The sequence below is a fragment of the Acomys russatus genome, chromosome 3 (genome assembly GCF_903995435.1).
Source record: "Acomys russatus chromosome 3, mAcoRus1.1, whole genome shotgun sequence".
Taxonomy (NCBI): domain Eukaryota; kingdom Metazoa; phylum Chordata; class Mammalia; order Rodentia; family Muridae; genus Acomys; species Acomys russatus.
In genome coordinates, this window is record NC_067139.1 from 13,010,062 (window position 1) to 13,018,170 (window position 8,109).

Below are 8,109 nucleotides of genomic sequence, written 5' to 3' on the forward strand. Positions count from 1 at the left end.
CACAAAAACAAATGGAGCCACTATGAATATTTGATAGGTTTCAATTAAATAAGTAGATATATCTGTAGCTAAATTAACCAATAAACTATAGAGAACATTTAAAAGTTTACTACTTTATAACAATTTACTAAAATTTATTTTGAATCTTCTTTTTTAGTTAAGAAAAATATAATTTTGTTCAGTCACTGAAATTCTTTGCCATCTGATTACTAAAAGATCCATGTTTTTCAACCATATTTCTGTTTTGTAACTATGTGAACTTTTCCTGGAGGCACAACATTTATTTACCCCAGACATGGCATCCGTGACAGAACAAGAAGTGCTTTCACGTTCATTACTGCTGGAAAAGGCCTCAGAGAGCTGAGCAGCCAACATGTGTGACTTCACCGAGGACCAGACTGCAGAATTTAAGAAGGCTTTCCAGCTGTTTGACCAAACAGGTGATGGCAAAGTCCTGTACAGCCAATATGGAGATGTGATGAGCACCCTGGGCCAGAACCCTACCAACCCAAGGTGCTTAAGGTCCTGGGGAACCCGGAAAGCAATTAGATGAATGTGAAACTGCTGGACTTTGAGTACTTCCTGCCCATGCTGCAGACTATGGCCAAGGACAAGGACATGGGAACTTACAAGGACCATGTTGAACGCCTTCATGTGTTTGACAAGGAAGGAAATGGAGCCCTCATGGGTGCTGAAATCTGTCATATCCTTCTCACACTGGGTGAGAAAATGACAAAAGAGGAAGTAGAGATGCTGTTGACAAAACATGAAGACAGCAATGGCTATATTAATTATGAAGAGCTTGTCCAGATGGTGCTGAATGGCTGCGGACATTTCCACATCCCAAACTTGTGGCTTGGCCAGTGTGAGATCTCTGTGTGGCCCCAGAGGCTCCTTTATCACAGCACCTTACCCATCTGGTCTCTTTTAGATGATGTTTGCCTTCACCAAATGAAATTTGCTCTTTGCCCCTCCCTCAAAAAAAAAGAAGAAGTGCTCTCACAAATGCCCAGTTTAGTGAACCAATACATTTAATTAGGATACTGAGAGGAACAACTGCATCACTGAAAACAATATCTCTCTCCTAGAAACCCTTTTGTGAATCGATTTCCCATGTTTGTTCCCTTAGCCGTGTTTGTATACTCTTGTACATCTACAAAACACTCCAAGGTTACCATTATATTATTTATGACAAAAAAAAACTTTGTTCAAAAAGTCAAACAGGATTACTGAAAGTCCAACACCCTTCATTCCAAGCAAGTGCGGGTTGACCTCAGATAAGGGGATTCTAAGACCCGAGAGGATTCGCAAGATCCAATCCTGCAGGAAAAGATTCCATCGTAGCTAAGTACAGCTCTGTGTAAATAAAGGGCATTAACTTAGGCCTCCACAGCCCACAATCATTCTCTAAGATGGACCCCACCTCTTTATCCTGGAGAGCTACCATGAGGCTGCCTGTGTCCCTCCCTCCCCTCACAGGGTAGGTAAGGCCAAGGTTCACTTTCATCCTTTGACTGGCCTTGGGCTGTAAAGGAAAGCATGCTCTCAGCTGTTGTACCCACACAGGTTGCTGCAGTCTGGCCATCAGCATCTCTGAGCTCCAACTTGCTGGTGATCTCCACTGGCCACACCTGACTGCTGAGAAGCCTGGGGCTGGATGAGTAATTTCTACTTCCAGTATACTTTAGTGCAGAAGAAGAAAAAAATGCACACCACTTTCTCTAGAAGGATAGCTGGCAATGCCCGAGACAAGCTTGGTCTTCTTCACCTGAAATATTCTATTGCTTATATCTTCATTAAATTTTTGTTCTAGCTTTGAAACAGTGAGAGGCTCACAGTTCTTGGCTTTTGGTCAAGCCTTTTGTTAGACTATCTGGCTCAATGCAAATCTTCCACATCCATTTGCAAGTGGCCCAGTGTAGGAAGAAGAAGGCTACAGGACCCAGTTTATCTTTAGACAACATGATGCCAAAAAAGAAATCTGTCATGACTCAGCTAAAATATGGCTGACATTGGACACAGGAGGTCTAAGTCAGCCACAAAATGGCTGGCACTAGATATTCATAGACACCCCCAAGTAAGCACTGATGCAATCAGTTATGTGACTGTTGTTGACAGAATGCTACTTCTACATAAGCATGGCCTTGAGATTGGAGGCTGGTGCTTTGGCTTTCACCAGCATGCCAGTGTACATTTGTGTGGGGGTCCTGTGTACCCACTACCATGCAATCACTGTACTGCCTACCTGTGTGTGGTCCATGTTTGCTGTTGTTTGTCCTTGCTGCTCTCTAGGGGATGCCTGTCTAGAAGCCTTCATCAGAAGTATAGAAAATATGTCTTGTCTACTTGTGCTCCTCAAGATCTCTTTGACCTCTCAGCCTCCTATAACCTTCATCCTTCCCTCCCATAAGAGCATCCATCTCAGGAACTCCAGACAAATCTACATTTGTTGTCAAGTGACCCAGACAAGCCTGTTTGGCTCCTTGCATTTTCTTTTTCTTACTCCCTCTGGATTACTTCAGCACCTTATGAATCTTATTTCTATGACAATCTAAACCATTCAGATATGCCAAAGTCTTTCCTACAACATGGAAATTCTGTCTCCTCATGGGGCTCTCAGCAAAGCCCATAAAGCCCCATTCCTGCCTCAGGGTTCTCTTGAATTGACCTCTTTCTTTTGTTCTAAATATAAAATTATGTTTGTTTATTCTGTGTGTGTGTATCATTGTGTGGATGTACATATGTTACAAGAAGTGAAAAGACAATTTTTGGAGTCACTTCTCTCCTTCTGAGGTCAAAAGAGTAACTATCTTTGCCTAGCAGGACATCTTGCCAGCCCCGATCTCTTTCTTAACTCTCCTGCTAGCAAAATCCTACCTTACCAAGTACTTTGGAAACCAAACACTTTTCTCCTGCCTAGCTCCATCAACAATGGCTGCCCTTCCTCTATGGCCCTCTGGTCCTGATAGTCACAAGGACCCCAACTAATGATAAACAAGTGTCTGAATGGCTCATATACACCGATGCAAAAGGGACTGACTCCTGTTGTATTGCCCTTAAGGAGAGACAAGTACTTATGCCTCCACTACTCCACCACCCCCAGTTTATCTTCTTTTACAACATTCCTACTGAACTCCTCTGTCGTCAGGTCCCCATGGTCTCATGAGATAAACTGTGTGAAGCTTTCTTATTTCTTGTTTAAGAGTCCTTCCAAATTCAAACTGTTCAAAGGTAAAGTATTAGTTTCCTGTCCTGGGCTATTATTAAGGCCCCGATCTGTGTGTTGTACTATGGGTTTTCACTGTCTTTATATTAAAGGACAAATCTGAGAAATATTTTCTAACATTTCTAGCTCCCTCTCTCCATCTCCTCACTGATACTTTCCATGAGTGGCGAGGTTTGGTCTTAGGATGTACTATTTAGACTAGATCTAGCCCCAACTCTTTTCCCTTATATACGCCTCAAATATAAACAATGACAATGGCAAGTCTGTGCCTGCACTTACTCATTCCCTCCTCTCTCTCTCTCTCTCTCTCTCTCTCTCTCTCTCTCTCTCTCTCTCTCTCTCTCCCCTCTCTCCTTCTCCTATCTCTCTCTCCCTCTCTCTCCTCTCTCTTTCTTACCTCTCTCTCTCTCTCTCTCTCTCCCTCTCTCTCTCTCTCTCTCTCTCTCTCTCTCTCTCTCTGTCTCTCTCTCTCTCTCTCTCTCACACACACACACACACACATCTCTCTCATCAGAAGCTAGTGTAGAGGATAGCATTCACATGTCTTTTTATTATTGTACCTCCTCCTTTGCACAAGCTCAACCTCAGTTGCATCTTATCACCCAGAATGCAGACCTCATGATGGATCTCAGCCCTACAGTCTGTCCCATGAATGCCATTTTTGAGGACTGAAATATGTTCTCCAAAACTGTTTCAGTGATTTTTTTTCCTTACTCACAAAGCAGGCCTCATTCATCAAAGATGTTTGTCACTATGCACAAAACAGAAGAAGATGACTACCTTGGGATTCTATCCATGGTCACTCCCCTTTCCTATGTAAGAGATTTAGTGGCATGTCTTTTCATTTAGAGCAGGGATGGCACAATAGCAACACCAGTAAGAAAGCATGTCATTCCATACCACATGGGAAAGGATGGCTATATTGCCATTTCCTCCAAGGATGGATGCCCACAGGCAGCTTAGCCTCAGTTGCACATCTTATCACCCACATCAGTGCTCCTCCCAAACTCAGTGTTGATTCTGTCTTGCCCCATATTTAGGTACCCAGCATTGTGTGAACACCACCCAGAGAAATAAACTATTGATCTTCAATATGATACAACACCAACAACATAACAAAGGGGCCATGCCTCTCAAGTCTAGCTTATTGAGTCAATGAGTTTAATCTAGGTTATTTACAGTAGCATGGATGAGGGATACTAACAAGGCAAAGGGAACTAATGAGCACCTGTACCACTCAAGAAAATATCTCCTTTCCCCAGCAACTGTTAATTGATTATATGTCCTCAAAGAGGGTCAGAACTCATAAGACCCTTCCACCTCCCTGAGAAAAAGTTAGTGAGCCCAGTCTTTATTGGATCTCATTGTTGCTGCTGAAAGTCCAAGAAGACAAAGACCCTGTCATGCCTAAAGGTAAGTGTTCCTCAACAATTTTCCTTCTAGCATGCTTGGGCACATACATCCTTTTGACACATTTATTATAAACAGATTGAGGACAATTACATGCATTTCAACTTTTCTTAGCATTTATAATATAGGAATATGCCAATATGGGAAGCTTAAATTGAATAACTTAAAATTTACCAAGAATAGTGAAGTGAATCCAAATTTAACTAAAGTGCTTTTAAAAAGAAAAATCTGTGACAATTACTCTTGGAAAGTAAAAATGGAATGCATATCAACTGTCTCTTTCCACTCCTAAGCATCTAGCAAGAAAAACAGAAATCTAATTTTAAACCCTTGGCTTTACTTCCCTGTATAGTAATCACAGAATGAATGCTTGCACTCACATTCCCAGTATTTGGAAATTACAGTAGATTTGAAACTGAAAGACTCTAAAAGTCTAGTTCTTAGAAAATCTACTGAAGATAATTTTTTACAAAGGCATAAGAGCATGGTATCTGTGTGGTGATGAAAAGGAAGCTGGAACTACCATCTGATGGCATGTAGGTTGAATTTCTAAACATGAGTTGATATGCAGAAGCGATTCAGACAAGAAAGGAAGGGGACCAAAGGCGGAGGTCTCTCTAGTAAAAGACATAATCACAGGAGTATTAGCTACTGATTAAAGCATGTAAATGCCACGTGTAGTTTCCCTACCCTTTGTGTCTGTGCAGCAGATCCTTGTACTAGTTAATCGAAGTTCATAGTTCATACCTCATGCACTATGTGTAATCAGGTGGAAAAAAAAATCAAGAGAACAAGAGGTAACATCATCCTTGCCCAAAAGACATGGACTGGTGTTAAAATCAGAAGTGCATTAACGTTACATGCTGACTTTGGTTCTAAATGGTATGTATAAGGTTTTTTAGGAAGAAAAAAAAAAATCATCGCCTAAATGCAGAACTACTACTCCCATGTGCCACCTCACATCAGGAACCTACTTTGCACGGTATCAGGACTTTGGAGAATCCAAACATTGCTGTCCCAAACCAAATAATAAGCTCCCCACCTCAAGCTTTCTCAAGAGAATTATAATGCAAACTTCCTCACATGTGATCAGAACAGAGTAAAAGTGAATGACATCACATGCACTCTACTAGACGGTGGTTACGTGACTGCCCACTTACTGGCAAAACTATACTTCTGTCTGTCTGTCTGTCTGTCTGTCTGTCTGTCTGTCTGTCTCTCTCTCTGTGTGTGTGTGTGTGTGTGTGTGTGTGTGTGTGTGTGTGTGTGTGTGTGTGTGTTTCTCTCTTCTTTTTCTTTCTTTTTAACTTAAGATGAAAGAAAGAAGGAAAGAAAGAGAGAGAAAGGAGGGATGGGGGAAGGGAGGAAGGAATAGAAAATAAGAACAGAAAAGAAAAAATTGTAAAAATGGTGGTTGGGTAAATGCCTCCTTGGATAGAGTCCTGTGAACTCATGTAAAACAGGGTGTTATTATATATCTATATTTATACTCATATAATATCAGGGTTCGTTTAGTGAGCTGGAAGAAAGGGACTGGAGAATCTTCAGAAGCTTATGGGCCGGCTAGCCTGGCATACATATGTAGTGACAAACAAGAGATCCTATATGAAAACAATGGGGGGAAGGGCGATGCACAATGTCATCATCAATAATTCCATATGCATTCACACACACACATACACACCACACACACACACACACACACACACACACACACACACACACACACACACACTTTAACTATATGTCTTCAAACAAAAAGAAGTTAAAGAGATTCAGAAATCGAATTTCAAGTGAACCTCTTTTGTCTATGTTTAAGCCAAAGTCTGAAGATTGTATCTATACAAATGAGCTTCAATGAGGCTCAGAAAATATAAAAATGTTATCTTTCTCTAGTTCCCTACCCTGCTAATCACTATTATTAAGCACATATTATGCTGCATAATAAGACCAGGTCTCGAACCAAATGTTATGATGGGGAAAAGGCTAAATTCCCTTAAAATGACACCGAATGAAGGTTCTGGAGGTGAATCACTTCTGAAGATATATGTATATTTTAATCTACTGAAAGGGATTGAGTGAAAAACCTTCAGGCAGCTGTCTTCTTCACTTATCCCTGTACTGGGTGATGGGTGCATAGAAATAACCTTATTTTTAAATGTTTTATTAGCTCATTTCCGTTGGTTCCTAACAGTGGTGGGCGGTCTCTGATTTTTATGCAAACCTCATGACAGAATAGAGATCTGGACTCTATTAAAAGTAAAAGTGCTTTTATTTTTGGCCACAAAACACTTTTTATCCTTAATGAATTGGTTAATTTCTTGTACAACCACAAGCCTTTTAGATTGTCAGAAACCTCCTCTCAGGCAAAAACACTTCTTTCAAAAATGAGCTTTTTCTCCAGCCCTATTATATCTGTCTTCATGTCTCTCTGCCCCTCTCTCCCTTCATACCTGGCTCTCCCATAATTACACACAGAGACTATAATCAGCTGAAGGCTGCGATTCTCAACACATTCCTGAAGTGGTCTTTGCGGAAGAATGCAAGGGTTCAGATCTTTTAAGAGAAACAACTGCTGCAGAAGTAGAGAGCCCTGAAGTTTATGGGCTGGGAACAAATGGTAGATTTAAAGCTGTGTGTTAAAACCCAGCATTGTTCCTAGTAGGATACAATTTTCCAGATTTTTTTTTTTTAAGAATGCAAAATCAGGTTAGCTAGTACACGCAATTCTAACCCTTTCAAGGCTTATCACACTTCCAACATTCAATAGCCATCCTTAATGCCATTACCTCTGGGACAACATTTGAGCAGGTCCCTGCAATCTAACGACAAGAGACTCAGGGAAAAGGCTATGGTTTAAAAGCCTGGTTAAAGATTAACACAAACAGTAATAAGAAGGTTCTTAGGAAAGAATCAGGACAGCTGCAGCTGAAGCCTAGCTACCTGCTGAGGGTTGCTAAGCAACTTGGGCCTACCACTGCCCCAAGGGTGTTTTACTTTACAATTAGGATTTTTGAAGGGGAAGAGGGGGAAGGGGGTGGGGATTCCTACTGAAATTAATGTAGGTTCATATATATTTATACATGTTGTTATGTTATTTCTTTTTAATAGGGTGTCACTCTGTGTCCTTTCAAAGATGCAGCACACACTATACATGGATTTTTTTTCTGTGCATAGCTGACAAGAATCTAGCAATAACATGGAGTTTTAAAAGTGACATTTTGACTCTAAGGGAGGAATTATTTGCAATTTGTTTTGAACAGAAGCTTAGTTCATGTCAGTGGTGAACCTCCAGACAATCATTAGTTTAAACTGCCTGCTATGTGTTTAAAAATTTCAGTCAATTTAGAGCTGATCTGAATTGCAAATGTGATGCTAATGAGCCATTAGGGAACTGCACGTCTCCTTTTTTGCACTTACAACTCTCTGCTTTAAGGAGCTCCAACTACACTGAAATATGAAAATATCGTTTT

The 8,109-nt window shown here is 40.8% G+C and overlaps 1 pseudogene; it reads left to right on the forward strand.

The window, feature by feature from the left end:
• The first annotated feature begins 373 nt into the window (after positions 1 to 373).
• Positions 374 to 1,827, forward strand: LOC127186956 (myosin light polypeptide 6-like; annotated as a pseudogene).
• The last annotated feature ends 6,282 nt before the right edge of the window (positions 1,828 to 8,109 follow it).